This window comes from Mus caroli, chromosome 8 (genome assembly GCF_900094665.2).
Source record: "Mus caroli chromosome 8, CAROLI_EIJ_v1.1, whole genome shotgun sequence".
Classification (NCBI taxonomy): domain Eukaryota; kingdom Metazoa; phylum Chordata; class Mammalia; order Rodentia; family Muridae; genus Mus; species Mus caroli.
In genome coordinates, this window is record NC_034577.1 from 58,452,190 (window position 1) to 58,465,761 (window position 13,572).

Consider the following 13,572-nt stretch of genomic DNA (forward strand, 5'->3'; position numbering starts at 1 on the left):
TTCCTTCCTTCCTTCCTTCCTTCCTTCCTTCCTTCCTTCCTTCCTTCCTTCCTTCCTTCCCTCCTTCCTTCCTTCCCTCCTTCCTTCTTTCCTTCCTTCCTTTACCTCCTTCCTTTCTTTCATTCTTTTCTTCTTTCTTCTTATATCTGTCAAGTCCTATTTGTGCTGCCCATAAAATTTTGGATGTGTAGCACCACAGTTGACTTAATAATAGAAATATTCTTATAAAGAAAACCAACTCTCACCTGCTATTTATTGCCAGCCATACTTGACAAAGGGTGGAGCTTAGTGCCCCTCAAGTTTCCCTGCTGGCATTTGGTCTGACTTGACCTTGCACAGATCTTGTGCATTCTGTCACAAGTACTGTGAGTTCTTGTGTACAACCGCCCTACTGGATCCAAAAATTACTCCTTATCTTATGTTCATTCACAGACTCTAGCCTTTACACCTTTTCTGCTCCTCTTTTTCTATGATTTCTGATACTTGAGAGGAAGATGGTACAGTATGTACATTCCATTTAAGGATAGAAATTCTGCAGTTTTTCATCCTTTAAATTTGGACTAGTTGTGAGTTTCTGTGCTAATCACCAATCTACTACAAATAGAAGCCTCTCATATTTGGGTTGAAAAACATAGAGGATCTAGGGCTACAGTGGATATTTCTCAACATAATAATGGCAATATACAGTTCCCCCTCTCCCAAAATCTGGGTAGACAGCTATAGACTCTACATTGAAAAAAATAAACTTTTATGTGTTTGAGATTTCATTAGGCTTTTGTATAGTTCAGATGGCAGTACCCAAGAATCTTGTTTATAGAAATTGAAGGTATAGAGACAAGGTTATCCTTAAGACTTATATTAGGTGCTACAAATATGGATTAATGGTAGTTCTTCCTCAAAATCACACATAACTACAAAAAACATCACACAGATGAACCAAAAGCTGATCTCATTCCTATGAACACAAAGACCATAGGGAATGTAAGCCACCAGCTCAGAATTTGGACAGCTCAGTGATAGCAGCCTTCCAAAGACACACAGTAAGAAGCAACAGAGAGCACAGAGTAGTAATTTTATCTCAGAACAACTTTTTTTTGTGTGTGTGATATTTATATATTTAATTTTATTACCATGTCAGATATGGTTTACATTAATTTTCTTTTTTTTCACTTCTTTTTTTATTAGATATTTTCTTCATTTACATTTCAAATGTTATCCACAAATTCCCCTACACCCTCCCTCTGCCCTGCTCTCCAACTCACCCACTCCCGTTTCCTGGTCCTGGCATTCTCCTGTATTGGGGCATATGATCTTCACAAGACTAAGGGCCTCTCCTCCCATTGATGGCCAATAAGGCCATCCTCTGCTACATATGCAACTTGAGACATAGTTCTGTGGAGTACTGGTTAGTTCATATTGTTGATCCTCCTACAGGGTTGAGGACCCCTTTAGCTCCTTGGTTACTGTCTTTAGCTCCTTCTTTAGGGGACCTGTGTTCCATCCAATAGATGACTGTGAGAATCCACTTCTGTATTTGCCAGGCACTGCCATAGCCTCACAAGAGAGAGCTATATCAGGGTCCTGTCATCCTTAATCATCAGGGAAATGCAAATCAAAACAACCCTAAGATTCTACCTCACAGAAGTCAGAATGGCTAAGATCAAAAATTCAGGTGACAACAGATGCTGGTGAGGATAAGGAGAAAGAGGAACACTCCTCCATTGCTGGTGGGATTGCAAGCTGGTACAACTACTCTGGGAATCAGTCTGGCGGTTCCTCAGAAAATTGGACATAGTACTTCCGGCAGATCCAGCAATACCTCTCCTGGGAATATACCCAGAATATTCTCCAACTTGTAATAAGGACACATGCTCCACTATGTTTATAGCAGCCTTATTTATAATAGCCAGAAGCTGGAAAGAACCCAGTTGTCCATCAACAGAGGAATGGATACAGAAAATGTGGTACATTTACACAATGGAGTACTACTCAGCAATGAAAAACAATGAATTTATGGAATTCTTAGTCAAATGGATGTATCTGGAGGATATCATCCTGAGTGAGGTAACCCAATCACAAAAGAACACACATGATATGCACTCACTGATAAGTGGATAGTAGCCCAGAAACTTAGACTACCCAAAATACAACTTACAAAACACATAAAACTCATGAAGAAGGAAGACCAAAATGTGGATACTTTGTTCCTTCTTAGAATGGGGAACAAAATACCAATGGAAGAAGTTACAGAGACAAAGTTCAGAGCTGAGACAGTAGAAAGGACCATCCAGAAACTGCCCTACCTGGGGATCCATCCCATATACAACCACCAAACCCAGACAATATTGCATATACCAGCAAGATTTTGCTGTCAGAACAACTCTTAAGCTTTGTAACACACAGTCTGCAGTCTTCAAGAATCTGCAACCTGTAGTACAGCATAGTAATGGCAGAATTATTAATAAGTATAAAGGAAGATATGGCATGAAAGATGGAAAGGAAGAAATTTACACAAGGAAAGGAACAGGGAATCTTCAAAAAATGTTACACACACACACACACACACACACACACACACACCATCCTGCATCTCTAACCCTTGAGAAAAGTTTTATACAATTAATGTTGTGAAGAGGTGACTCAGTACATATCGTATCAATGTATGCATTATTAAAATTAAGCCTTTCTTGCCAGCTGGTGTTTACAGAAGGAAGGGAAGTAGATCACAGCCTAGAGCATCTACTAATCCCTAAATGATGAAAGAGCCACAAAGAGCCTCTGTCTTTTGGATGCTTTCTCTGTAAGATTCTACATGGGGTAACTTATGTGATCATCTTGTTTTATTTTAAATCTTCTGAAAAAAAATCTAAAGAGCCTGTGATATATAATTCATTATCCTCATTTTAACTCAAAGTAGTGCAATCATGAAGATTTAATTGCTAGCTTAGATTACATACTATTCAGGGGGAGGAGCTGCATTCAAACAGGAAGGTGTCCTCTTTGCTCTTGAGTAGGTTCGCTGCTTGCTTGTAGACTGCTGCATTCAATGCACTAAAAAAGACATAGTGATAAAATGCTAGGTGCAACCGAGTAACTGTCCAAATGTTCCTGGAAACTCTGGATTACTAAAGCATTGTAGTAACCTTTGTTCCTGAGTTAATTCTCTGGGCAACCACAGTTTGGGCTCTTCTCTGTGTACTTTATAAGTGTCAGCTCTGTAAATGAAGGCTACTTAAAATCAATCTTCTTAAATTTTCATGAATTTCATTAACTCTACTTTTAATATAAACAAATGTAAGAAATACAATAAATTATAAAGAAATATACACATAAACTTTACAATTTCAGTTATTGTAATTTTACTCCTATACCATTTTATATTAAAATATTTTGTTAATAAAAATTGAGGTATAATATTTAAAGTTTTTTATCTCCCTTCAGTGAATTGTTCATTTGCCTTGGTTTTCTTTCTATGGCTATTGAGCTTTTTTTACTGAAAGAGTTACTCTTATATTCTCTAAGAGTCTTATTTATCCTCTCAGCCACTTTTGTCAGGTCAAAGCTCTTTCCCATAGATTTTAAATAGATCTTAATCAAACAAATGTTTGAACATTTGCTTTCAAATAATATCAACTCATGAGACCCCTGCTAGTTAAAGGCACTTCCACATTCCTGCTTACAAGCTTAAGGCAAAATCCGTATCATCTCATGGATTGAGAATCAGTATAGCTCCCCAACTAAGAAGAAAACAGCCCTTTGTTTTAGAAATGGTTGCAACCTTACTAGATTATAACACTCTACAGGAGAAAAACCAAAACCAACCTTGTGTCTGAAACAGCTTAATTTTTTTCATGAGTTCATGTCATCCGAATAGAACAGTATTAAGTCAAAATTTATACAGACATCAGCTCATAAGCATCACACAGACAGAAAAATATATAGATAAATTAAGAAAAATTATTTTCATAGAGAAATTACTGTAAATATATTATATTTCCTTTTTGTTTCTTATTATTGATTTAGAATTACCAGTTAGTCCACACATAACCAAAGCTAATGTATACAACAAATAAGAAAAAAATGCATGAGTAGCAAACAAAATAACTCAAGGTATAGCCTTTAAAAATTTACCTATAGAACCATTTCTGTGACAGGTTAAAGGCATAAAAACATCAACCTTTTAACATGTTTCTGAGATCCTAGCAATATAATAGCTATGACTCTTCAGGAAATAGTGGTTAATTCTCTGGTATTTGGATCCATGTCCTGTAAGTGCCTTCATCACTTATGCCTGAGACTTCTCCTCTCATGGTTTCACTCAGCTGTTAATTGATACCCACAAACTGTGGGAATCACTTGAGAGACTGAGGGAATCCCACACAAATTGTATGGGTGGTTCTTGCTTCCTGTCTGTTCTGATCAGCTCTACAGTATACAAACTATTCCACACTAAGCAGAAACACAGACCAATCATCTTGCCTGGCCATCAACATTCAGCCAGCCTCCCTGCACTGTTTTCTAGAAGTTCAACACACATTTTTACAGATTTCTTGATAAGACCCAATTAATTGTCATAGTGGTGTGGGGTGTTTCTATCCTCCACAAACCATTCTTTACTTAAAATAATAATAATTTCAACATCCTGTTTCTTCAAGAGAAAGACCTTTGAGTTGAGCCAGAGGTCTTACATCGTAAAGTTGGATCAATTCCTATGGGTTCTACTGCTTGTTAAAGGATTCTATAACAAGCCTCCTTTCCATAAATACTGTTCAATGAATCATATATTCAATTTTATTAATAGTCTTTATTGTTAAATTAGCTATATCTTTATAGAAAAAACTGAAACAACAATATAGACATGATTCCTGTGTACCAGTTTTTATCACTTCCCCTCTTACTCTTACTAAAATCTATCAAATTAGCATGTTATCTTTATTACCAGTGAGGAGACTGCTAGAGACTTAGTTTGACCTGAAGACTGAAGCTTGTTTGGGTTCCTGTGATTCTTGCCTAACATCTACTTTCTGGTCCTGCCTCTCAGCTCAGATATCATGCTACTTCCCCCCCCCCCCCCGTGGTTCTGTGGGTTCCTCCACTTTGTGAGAATTTCCTGGTATTCCTAGGTTTTTGTGACCTTGATGGGTCTGTGGAGGTGGATGCTTCTTTCTAGAACTTTATATTTTACCAGGTTTAAGTTGAAATCATGAGGTAGGAGAAGGAGGGTCACAGAAAGGCTGTTTTCATTACAACCTCATAAAAAAAGTTTTGGTTCCTTCTTAATTTTAATTTCTTTTACTCTTCATTTCCCTCCATCTTGTTTTCTTATATGCTAATGTTTATATAAGATAAATGTGTATTTATTTTATTTGGATAAGGTAGGTTGCTGCTTTAATCCTATCCCAAAATTTAACTTTAAGTATTGAAGAAACTTAATATGGATTACAGTGTCCTGACTGCCTCTGCAGGTTTAGCTGGAATTCTTTTCCTACACAGCCTATTTTTCCAACCTCCTTCTCCTTCCTGCACCTATTTAAAAGAAAAAAAAATGATTTAAATGTACACTCTCACCTATTCCAGATTGGTGAACATACTCACTATACAGTCAGGGCCACCATCCTGACTTTAAAACACACAGTGTATCAACCTAAACACTCTGCAGTAGTAGCTTGGGGAGTCCAGGGTATTGCAGAGCATATGATCTGTCTCCACAGAACAACAGAAACACAGAGAGAAACAAAAATAGTAGAAGCTGTGTAATAGACCATGTAACAAAATAAAACTTCCAAATCTGTTAATTGGTGATTTAACTTTATGTGTTTTTTTTTTCATTTCTCCCAAACTATTGGATGGTATTACCTCCTACCTTTTCATTCCTAAGAAACATTAACAAACCAAAATGGAAAAAAATGCTTTATTTATATTAAAATTATGTTGTGTTTATAAGATATCTTGGAAAAATCTAGTAATTTGTATTACACTTGCAGAGGTTCTTGATTTAATGAAGTTGGCTTTTTACTTTTCAATTGCATTTTTTATTGCCTTGTACTTGTGTGTGTGTGTGAATGTATGTGAGTGTGTGTGTGTATATATTTGTCTGTCAGTGCAACAGGACGAACAACATTGTTGTTCTGCTCTATTCCTTGTCACATTCCTCTCCTGAGGCTGAGGTCTCTCACAGAACCTAGCTCTTGCCTAGCACTCCCTACAAACCCATAAAGCTCTAGGGTTACAGATGTTAGAGAGCTTTCTCCAGCTTTGATGTGAGTGTTATAGGTCTGGGGTCATACAGAGATTCACCAGTCTGACAATTAATAAAGTTTATTTATTGACAATTAATACTTTTTATTCATATTAGAGGCAAAGGGGAGGCAGGATGAGAGAGCTTTACAGAAGAGAGATTGGGAAGGTGGACAACATTTGAAATGTAAATAAAATAATTAATAACAATAAAAGTAATAACAGTAACATTTTTATTAGAAATAAGAGACAATTGGAAAATTAAGGCAAGGCCACTACTCAGGCAGACAGATCTATTGTAAGCTGTGCTAAAGAGCTGGGAAAAATAATTATAACTTTAATGGAATAATATAATTTTCCTCCCAGTATTCCAGCCTCCTAGTGTACGTGGCACAAGGCCACCATTAGGTCCTACCAGGTCCACAGCCAGAACTCCAGATTGCCTAGTGAAGCCCACAGTCACCTCAGTATAGGTTTGTAAAGACCAAGAATGCAAAGTTACAGTTTATTCTCATGCAAACAGAAGGTCCTCTATGCAAAGCTAGTTTGTTTTCAGAAGCAGAAAACAGCAGGGAAGAGTTTAACCTTTTTTAAGGTCTAGTTTTGCCTTATATTTCTCTTAAGAACAGTTATTTTAATCTTTTAAACATAAAGTCAGCCCTCAGCATAATGTTATCCATCACATTCTCCCCTTGAGTTATAACTAGAGTCAATTTCTTGACTCTGTGCTGGTTACCTCTTCATATAGGGACTTAATTAACATCATCTTAATAATTCCCAATTGTGAACTGATATATCTGGTTAAGGCATTAATGAAGCAGAAGCCAACCTTCATCAGCAGGAACAGGAGAGGTAAGGCCTCTGCAATGGCTAACAGAAGAGGTACTAGTCTTGAAGTACCCATTTACTTCCTCCCCTAGGACCATTTCTGTCTCTCTGAGGTATTTTTGAATTTCAGAAAAATTATCCCTGTTAATTCCTGAGTAGTTGACATAGAAGCAGCAAGTTTCCCCAAGGACATGCAGTAACCTTGTTCTGTATAAAGCAGATCAAACAACCTACCATGTTGTAAGACTTCCTCAGATAATGAGTCAACCTGTTCTTCTACTTTAGGAAGAGATTTTTCTAATGCAAATAAATTATGAGTTATTTGATGTCCTAATGTTTGTACTTAACATCAACCATACCTGTGCCTATTGCCTCAAGAGCAGATACAGCTGTTCCCAATTCTAGGAAATGCATGTTTCTCTCTACCCTAGCTGGTTAGAAAGATTTAAAATACAAGTGTTCTCTTTCTACAAGACCATCATGAAGACTTTTATTGCACTTGCCAGGGTGTTCTTGATTTAATGTCTTCAGTTGTAAAAATGGTCCTTTGATTTTTAAATTGAATTTTTATCATCTTATAATTGTATTTGTGTGTATATACACATATGTGCCACACACACAGGATATATATATATATATATGTGTGTGTGTGTGTGTGTATATATATATATATTCAGAGATGGTTTTTACTACAATGAGAGCATCTTTTTGTTTATACTTAGAAAATAAACAAAAAAAATTTAAAATTTGAGGTTATGACTATAATAGTAGTCAATGCTTTACCAAATCCCAACTGATAGCTTGCCAGAACTCTATTGATTAATGTGTTAAAACTCTGAATCTTTGAAATCTTAACATCATAAATTTTTTTAAGTTTTAGTAGCAGTAGTAGCAGTAGCAGCAATAGCAGTAGTAGCAGTAGTAGCAGTAGTAGTATAGTAGTAGTAGTATAGTAGTAGTAGTAGTATAGTAGTAGTAGTATAGTAGTAGTAGTAGTAGTATAGTAGTAGTAGTATAGTAGTAGTAGTAGTAGTATAGTAGTAGTAGTATAGTAGTAGTAGTAGTAGTATAGTAGTATAGTAGTAGTAGTAGTATAGTAGTAGTAGTAGTAGTATAGTAGTAGTAGTAGTATAGTAGTAGTAGTAGTAGTAGTAGTAGTATAGTAGTAGTAGTAGTATAGTAGTAGTAGTAGTAGTAGTAGTATAGTAGTAGTAGTAGTGGTGGTGGTGGCAGTTGTAGTAATAGTAATAGAGTAGTATTTTCTCAGACCCTCATAACTTACATAAACCTCAAATATTTTGCCATTCAATCATTTATTATGAAACACAAGAGATGTTATTGAGAGTGGTTATGGCAAAACAAGTTCATCTAGACATAAAAATAGTAAAAGTCACATGGAAACCTGTTTTGTGAGTTTGACTTTCTTACTAGGAAAGTTAATAGCATGAGAAAAAGCAAGGCCTGGATTTTCATATATGAAATGGATTGCTCAGACAGTTGCTGCTAAACAAATAAAGCTTCAGTTAGCTATCAACACCATCAGAAATCTGAGAAGGATGAATCTAAGCAGAAAGTATAAACCAAATGGACTCTGTATCAGTACAATGACAATGACCTCCTGGATGCCTAGATGACTGCCATAGGCTCCTCTGGAGAATCTCAGCAATCTCCTTGGAGACAGAATGGCTTCAGATTCCAGTGGCCACGCTGCAGAGCATGACTGCCACACAGGGCAGCATCAGTCCTCAGCTGCCAGATACAAAAGATCTGAGCAGTTTTTATGGTTATAACTATAATTATAATTCTTGAATTGAAGCTCTTTTAGTAGCAAAATGAAACATCAAATCATAATGCAGCCCATTGAGAGACTGTGAATCTTATTTGTATGTTTTTATAGTGTGTCAATACAGAATATCACAATTTTTATGACTTAGTTTGTCCAACGAGGTAAAGCTTAACAAAGTTTAACAAAGACAAAGAGGCCAGATATAAAATTTTAAGTCAGTTTCAGTTGACCTGAATAGACATTGGTAAGAAATATCCCATAGACTTTTTAAAACTGCCTGGACATTGTCTTGCTGCATCAGAAGATAGAAATGTCTCAGTTTTGCTGCACATAGCTATGGCCCTTAGTCCTTAGCTCCTCATCTCCTTCCCTTTATCCCTTTTCATTAAGTTCACCATGTTTCTAGAGCCTCTCTTATTCTCTATCAAGAATAATGCAGCATGCTGACATCTTGGTCAGTCCAAAACTCTGGTCAGATCTTATTTTATGACATCACACCTCTGCTGATATTTATTTATTTATTTATTTATTTATTTATTTATTTATTTATTTATTTTACACTCCAAATTTTTTTCCCCTCCAGGCCCACGCTCTGACTGTTCCACATTCCATACCTCCTTCCCACCTCCCTGCCTCCAGGAGGATAAGACCCCCACTAGACCACTGAACTCCCTGGGGCCTCCATCTCTTGAGGGTTAGGTACATGTTCTCTGACCAAACCCAGACCCAGAAGCCCTCTGCTGTATATATTTTGGGGGCCTCATATCAGCTGGTGTATGCTGTCTGTTTGGTGGTCCAGTGTTTGAGAAATCTCAGGGTCCAGGTTAATTGAGACTGCTGGTCCTCCTACAGGGTCACCCTCCTCCTCAGCGTCTTCCAGCTTTTCCTTAATTCAACCACAGGAGTCAGCAGCTTCTGTCCATTGATTGTGTGCAAACATCTGCATCTCACTCTTTCAGCTGCTTGTTGGGTCTTCTCAAGTTCATCATGATAGGTCCCATCTTGTGGGTGCTCCATAGCTTGAGTAATAGTGTCAGGCCTTAGGACCTCCCCTTGAGCTGGATCCCACTTTGAGCTTGTTGCTGGACCTTCTTTTCCTCAGGGTCCTCTCCATTTCCATCCCTGCCCTCTGCTGGTCTATAAGCCAGGAGTTGACCTGCACTGACTCTTTATTTTTAATTTTTAATATTTTTTTATTANNTNTTTTCCTCAATTACATTTCCAATGCTATCCCAAAAGTCCCCCATACCCTCCCCCCCCCACTTCCCTACCCACCCATTCCCATTTTTTTGGCCCTGGCTTCCCCTGGCCTCGTCGGCCATCACTGGAAAGAGAGGCCCATTGGACATGCACTGACTCTTTTGAAGCAGCTTCTTTTACAGAGCTTTGCTATTTGGCTCTGCTTCTGGCATCATTTTCCAAATTAGCCTTTTTAAATAAATTTCTCAGGCTAGTCCTCTGGGCCCTGAGTGTGGCTATTCTATTAGCTCAACTATGTATCTAGCCATAGATGCTTCTAGTAATTTGGCAAAATTACTAGAAGCATCTTTGCATGTATCAAACCACTGACATTTGCAGACTCGATGAATTTAGAGAACATTCAAAGACAAACATTTTGGTTTAACCCATGGCATTATACTGAGATAAAGCTGACATCCTGAAGACATGTAACTGATACATATTTTTATAAAGAGCATAGATTACTGAACACGTTAAACAGAACCTTATTTATGTTGCCTTGACTGAGAAATAAAAATTACTACAGTTCTAATCATCATAGCCTTTTCAGTGTTGTTTCCCATTTTTATAAGCCTTATTTTATGATTTTTTTTCCTCTAGCCTATTATTCTTATTCTTAGACTAGAATCACCACACAAAAATCCATCCTAGTCCAAAATATTTTGGAAGCTCATTGATACAAAAAAAAAAAAAGAAAAGAAAAAGGAAAAAAGAAAAAAATATATATCTGAACCATCCCTGGAAGAACAGTATCAATCAATGAGACCCTCCAAAGCTCACATGGACTAAACCACCAACCAAAGAGTACACATGGAGGGACCCATAACTCCAGCTGCATCTGCAACAGAGGATGGCCTTGTCAGACATCAATGGGAGGGGAGCCCCCTCAGTCCAGTGGAGATTCAATGACTCAGGGTAGGGGAATTCTAGGGCATTGAGGCAGGAGTGGGTGGGCAGGTAGGGGAACATCATCTTAGAGGTGGGGGAGGGGGAGAGGATGGAGGTTTGCTGAGGGGAAACTGGGAAATAACCAATAAAAAAAAAATCCATTAAAAGAAAATACAAGAGTTGAGTCCAAGTTATACATACAATATTCTGTAGTGAAATAAGATTTCCTATATAAATTTTAATTAACTGTTAGTTACAGATTTTACAGATCTTTAACCATACCAAATAAAGTTACAAACCTTGAGGTGAAGAAATTTTATATAGTCTTACAGATCTTGAGATAAGATTAATACTTTAGCAAATGTTTTGGAGTTAAACCGAAACCAAAGGTGCATGAGATTGACATGGTTTCTTGGCAATTGGGAATTAAGGAATACCAAAAAGTCACAGCAAGCAACAAACCTCACACAAGGGAGAAACACAGAATGGTGGCTGCCTTTGAGTAAAAATAAAAATAGCAGCAGGCTAGTCAGAGCAGCAGGGATTGTTTAGGGTCTTCAAAGCATCTGTACAGAATGGTTGAAAATAGTGCTTGCCTTTTAACCCTGAGCCATGGAAGTGGGATTTCCAAGCCTTAGGTTTGGGAACTGTTCAGGGGCAGGGTGATTTTCCAAGTGGCCTGTTACCATAGATCTCTCCCTCTTTTGCTTGCTATTGATAACTAATCATAGCTCAGGATAGAGAGTGATGTTATTGTTAGACTACTTTCTGCTTTCTGTGTGTGTCAAAGTCCCTGGGACAAGCCTGATCTTCACCATCGGGTGTAATTGGTGATTATAGGCCTGTGATTCCATAGGTGGGGGAAGGGGGACTGATAATCCTGTAATAACAATCCATTAAAGGCCTGATTAGAAATCTCTTGAATATGCTGTTAAAGAAATCTTGACAAAATGATAATACAGGGAGCAATTAGCAGGATTGGGGAAAGAATAAAGAGAATTAAGAAAGGCAGCATCCATTCAGGGGCATAAAACTGTTTCTTACATTTTTTTTATTTTTTTGGAGACATATCTGGAGTTCTTGGATATTGTCTTTTATTATATCTGATTGGTTGACATAGAAATGGCATTCATCCCTGAGGAAGAGGCAAAGGCCACTTTTCTTTGTTGTTTGTAGATCTAGTCCTTGCTGGTTTTGTATAACTGTGGTAGACAGTGAGTTAATTTGTCCCTAGGCGGTAAGACTGATTTGGTCCACCAGTTGGGGGTCTTGTCTGAAGATGAGAACCACCAAGGGTTCATCACAGAGTATTACTCCTAATTTAGGAAAGAGGAACACCAGGGAACAAGTCTTAGACCATCCAGCAGGTAAACAATGGTAAATCAGAGTCACACAAAAGATGGAGCTGTTATGAACATTTGGGCATAGGTGCCTGGTAGTAGTGCTAAGAGTTAGGGTATTATTACAATTTAAAGAATCCAGTGTGCCCATAAAGTAAGTTCTGGGAGTTAAAGCAGCCTGCAATACTAAAGAGAAAAATGTGTGACATATAAGGTACAGTAGTGATATTCTGACCATTTAATGAGCAGTGTGGTTAGAGAGTTCAGTAGACCAATAAGCTAGGCTACAAGTGTTGGTTGTGAGTTTGACCTCAGAGGGACATAAAATGGACACTCTCCAAAGTGGCCAGGCAGAGTATTATTTAATAAGTGATATGTGCAGGTTAGGGTCCGAAACAAGAGATGGAGCTAGCATGAGGACAGAGAGAAAGGATTGCTGTTATCCAAGAGTGGCGACGGTAGGGAGATAAGAGCCTTTGATGAATGTTGAAGCACATCATCTATTTCTTTCTGTACCTAGATGTTGAGAGACTGGGGTGTATCCATGTATCCTCTTTGTATTTTGATCATTCCCTCTGGATGCTTGCTGAGCTGGTCATAATACAGTTCTCCAGTGACATCCTCCTCTCATCTGGTGTCCATTGATTTTAATGCAGAGATGGAAAAAACTCCCTTCTGTATGTAGAGATTAGAGGGTGGGTTAGTGTTGGTCAAAAGTGGGATCCCATGTCTGCTCAGGCTGCTGGGTGAGGCAGACGCAGGAAGTTTGACTTTGAGCATCCAAGGCTGCTTCTGGGCAGTCTTCCTGTTATGAGAAGCCACAGGACACCACTCCTAGAGTGGTGTAGGTGCAGTCTGAGGTTTCCGTGGAATCTGCCGGAGTTGGCTGTGGTCCCTGGGCCTGCACGGAGGCCAAGGACGACCCGTTTCTCAGGCTCTTGGACAATCCAGGCACCTTTGTATGATGTGGAAGAGCTGAGCCTGGGGGCAGAAGGGAAAAGGGCAGGAGGCGGCCTCTAGCTGGTTACTGCAGAATGAGAGTCCTCTGTCTTGCTCTGTCTGCAGCTTGGGTTGGCTGGCAGCAGTGCCTGGAATGCATGAAGCCTTCCAGTGGGAAGTTAGATAGCTCAATAGGGGAAGACCTGCTCCATTGCTCCAGCACAGAAGAGGCAGTCCATGTTTTTAAGGTGTTTATTGTAGAAAGGCAGAGAGAGAGAGAGAGAGAGAGAGAGAGAGAGAGAGAGAGAGAGAGAG

General features: G+C 38.3%; 1 protein-coding gene across 4 annotated transcripts in view; it reads left to right on the forward strand.

The window, feature by feature from the left end:
- The window catches only part of March1 (membrane associated ring-CH-type finger 1), a 781,857-nt gene that overhangs the window by 378,675 nt on the left and 389,610 nt on the right, over nucleotides 1-13,572 (forward strand). The gene's annotated exons all lie outside the window — the stretch shown is intronic.